At 36.6% G+C, this 4,169-nt stretch overlaps 1 protein-coding gene and 1 pseudogene across 4 annotated transcripts in view; one reads left to right on the top strand and one right to left on the bottom strand.

The window, feature by feature from the left end:
• Positions 1 to 4,169, bottom strand: part of DNM3 (dynamin 3) — an 875,056-nt gene that overhangs the window by 422,430 nt on the left and 448,457 nt on the right. The window lies entirely within an intron of this gene.
• LOC102873093 lies at positions 2,150 to 2,968 on the top strand (annotated as a pseudogene).

Raw genomic sequence — 4,169 nt, 5'->3', positions numbered from 1 at the left:
AGGCACTGTAATTACATTATTAATGGTAGTTAATTTTAGAAAAAATACATAGCAATGATCAAATAAAATTGTAATTATGAAGTTATAAAACAAAAATGCATATGATGGAAAAACAGGTATGACTTGTTTTTTCATTCATTTATGTTTAGTTTCATAACACTGTAATTCTAAAACTCTCATTCAAATAAATTTTAAAAATTATTTACTTTAAAAATTAAAAAAAATTCTCTGAGACAAGCGATCCTGAATAAGCAAAACAAAAATGAGTTGGGGGGTATAGTACTTCCTGACCTCAAAACCTACTACACAGAAGTATCCAAACATCATGGTACTGGTACAATGATAGACACATAGACCAATGAACAGAGGGGAAAATTGAGAATCCAGAAATAGACTCAGCTCTCTCTGAAAGCTGGACTTCTACCTGCAGAAAACTGAAATAAGATCTCATAGTTGTTTTGATTTGCATCTCTCTTACAGCTAGGGATTTTGATAGTGAATTAGGATCCACATCTTACACCATACACAAAAATCAACTCAAGGTGGATCAGAGACCTCAGAGTAAAGCCCCAAACCATAAAGTTCATAAGAGACAAACTGGGATCAAGCTTAGAAGTGCTAGTCAAAGGTATATATAAAGAGACTGCCAAATACACCCAGAAATGCACAATATGATATGAAGAAGATAAAATTGATGAATGGGACCTTATAAAGATTAAATCCATGTGTGCATCAAAAACTTTTTCCAACGGGGGAAAAAAACCCCTACAGACTGGGAACAAACATTTGGTAATACCATCTCAGACAAGAGTATCATAAGGAAAGTTTACAGAATACTCCTGGGCCTCCACAAGAAAAAGGCTGATAATCCAATTACAAAATGGACAAAAGACATAGAAAGAATTTTCACAGAGGAAGATATTCAGATGGCCAACAGACACATGAAGAAATACTCAAAATCACTGCCAATAAGAGATGAAAATCAAAACCACAGTGAGGTACCATCTCACCTCAGTAACAGTGCCAAAGCTTAATAGGGCATCAAGTAATAAATGTTGGAGAGGATGTGGTGAGAAAGGAACTCTTTTACATTATTGATAGAATTGTAAAATGGTACAAACATTCTGGAAGGCAGTTTGGCACTTCCTCAAAAAGTTGAACATAGAAATTCCATATGACCCAGCTATTCCACTACTTGGAACATACCCTGAGAAAATGAGAACTGAGGCACAAATAGAGATTTGTACACCAATGTTCATAGCAGCATTATTCACCATTGCAAGAAAATGGAAACAGCCCAGATGTCCAACCACAAATGAATGGATTGAGAAATTATGGCATATTCACACAAAGTAATACTACACAGCATGCAGGAACAATGATTTTGTAAATTATTACCTAACTTGGGAGAGACTGGAGAGTATTATGCTGAATGAACTAACTCAGTTCCACAAGGACAAATATTACATAAACCATTATTTTGGAATGTGTATAAGGATCCAAGGGGGATAAGGGAGGGTGGAAGAAGAAGGATGAGGATGTGCAGGGTGAAGGGGGTTATTAATCATGGGGTTGTACAATTTGATGGGTAGGAGTAAGGGAAATTAAAAGAATTTGTTCTCAAAGTCAGTGACTTAAATTTAGTATAAAATTTTTTAGTATTAAAAAAATTCTCTGCAGAGGACTATCCCATTACAAAAAAATGTTTTAAAAGTAGATAAAAGAGTCAATAATTTAAGTTCTAGATTAACGCTCTGACTTAGATACCCCAACAATATTCTGATATTTGTTGTTATGTCCCATCGAGTCGGAACCAACACAGAGCTGACGATAGTGGATTTCCAGAGATGGTCAATCACACTGGAGGAGACTGCCCATTCTTCTCCATCTGGGCAGCTGGTGGATTAGAACAGCGTGCCTTTAGGATTGCAGCACACCTTCTTACCACTAGGCCACCAGAGCTCTCTAGACTCAAGATAAAAAAGCAATGATTCTGGAGTGAAGCTGAGAATGGAGTCCATAGGGCCAACAAACATATCTTAAAAATACACAGATACCTGTTTTCGAGAATACTACCTCAAACATTTTGACTCCAGTCAAGTTCTGCATGCTCTTATATCGAGTATTAAAATATTCGTGCTTTTCCACGATGGAGGTCAGCAAGAACAAGCACCTTACAAAAGGTGGCAAAAAGGGAGCCAAGAAGAAAGTGGTCGATCTATTTTCTAAGAAAGCTTGGTATGATTTAAAGGTGCCAGCAATGTTCAATAGAAAAAATATTGGAAAGACACTAGTCATAAGGACTCAAGGAACCAAAATTGCATTTGATGGACTCAAGGGTCGTGTTTTTGAAGTGAACCATGTTGATTTGCAAGGTGATGAGGCTGGCTTTAGAAAATTCAAGCTAATTACTGAGGATGTTCAAGGCAAAAACTGTCTCAACAACTTCCATGGCATGGCTCTTACTCGTGAAAAATGTGCTCTATGGTCAAAATGCAGCCGACCATGATTGAAGATCATGTTGATGTCAAGACTACAGATGATTATTTGCTTTGTCTGTTTTGTGCTGGTTTTACAAAAATAAAAACAAAATCAAAAAAACCAACCCTGCAACAATAAGACTCTGAAGACATCTTATGTTCAGCACCAACAGATCCGCTACATCAGGAAGAAAATTATGGAAATCATGACCTGAGAGGTACAGACAAATGACTTAAAAGAGGTGGTCAATAAATTGATTCCAGACAGCATTGGGAAAGACACAGAAAAAGCTTAACAGTCTACTTATCATCTCCATGACGTATTTCTCAGGAAAGTAAAAATGCTCAAGAAGCCCAAGTTTGAATTGGGCAAACTCATGGAGCTTCATGGTGAAGGTGGTAGCTCTGGAAAAGCTACTGGAGATGAGACAGGTGCTAAAGTTGAACGAGCTGATGGCTATTAGCCACCTGTTCAAGAATCTGTTTAAAATTCAGCCTTTTAATAATGACAAATAAGATGTGTTATTTGTAGGAAAAATAAAATACTTGTGCTTTGGAGGCAAAAACTTGAAATTTGCCTTGGTCACGGTGAATCTATGATTTCTGTTTGAAAAGCAAAGAGTATCCTTCCTAAAGAGCTTTCTGGTAGGAAATACGGACCCCCTCACAAACAAAAGAACCCATAACACCTTTACGGTCAATAAGATGTTATCTGTCCTTTGTTAAGCCTTTACTTTGGCAAAATGAAACCAGTAGGACTCTCTTAGTGTAAATAAAGAAATAAAAATTTCTTACCTATAGCCACATGTATAGGGAGCTTTGCTAGCTTAATGGTAAGAAACTACACTGCAATCCTAAAGGCACATGGTTCAAATCCACCAGTTGCTCTGCAGGAGACGGGTGAGCAATCTCCTCCTGTGTAATTCACTGCTTCTGAAAACCCACTGAAGGGTCAACTTTCGGTCAGTTCTGACTTGATGACACACAACAATAATAACAACAGTAATAGTACATAATTTGTTCAATTTTTAAGGGAATCATCATATCAATGTTTATTTTCTATGACTGATAATCTTAGAAAGATATTAATAAATTGACCTATGTAATAATGATAAAATTTTTTTAAACAAATGTCAATATAAAAACTGCTAATAAACTATAAACACTCCCCTGTAACTTGATTTGTGCCACTGTTAGAACCTCTACTTGGAATATTATTGCTTTTAATTTTTGACTCATGTATTTTTAACTTGCTAGAGAAATTTGTGTCTTTTGGGCGACACAGTTCCATGATACATTTTCAAGGATATAAACATGTATGGCTAAGCACAATTGATAACAGTGCATCTAAATTCCAAAATCAATCTCCACAACAGTCTACGTGTTTCCTATTGCAAAAGGGGCCCTTTACAGTAGTGAGAGAAGATCTTCACCCTGAAAGATACAGCGTCACTTTTCAGCAGAAAGTAGCTAAGATAATATGCCACCCCCTTTTCCTTATGAATCAGGGTGAAATCTCTCTCAAGGAGGAGTGATAGGGAATGGCAAAGGACACACTGACAAAGGAGATTAGTCAGAGTTGGTTTTGACAAGCACTGTGGCAATTGGACAATTAAAACAGACTTTTAAGTAACAAAAAAGAGAGGAATGAACTGGGGTGGGGGTAGAGAAAATAGTGTAACAATGAAT

This window comes from Elephantulus edwardii, unplaced genomic scaffold (genome assembly GCF_000299155.1).
Source record: "Elephantulus edwardii isolate Elephantulus edwardi_28Jun2011 unplaced genomic scaffold, EleEdw1.0 scaffold00057, whole genome shotgun sequence".
In the NCBI taxonomy this organism is placed as follows: domain Eukaryota; kingdom Metazoa; phylum Chordata; class Mammalia; order Macroscelidea; family Macroscelididae; genus Elephantulus; species Elephantulus edwardii.
The sequence above is the reverse complement of the archived record's forward strand: the minus strand, read 5'-3'. Positions and strand labels throughout refer to the sequence as shown.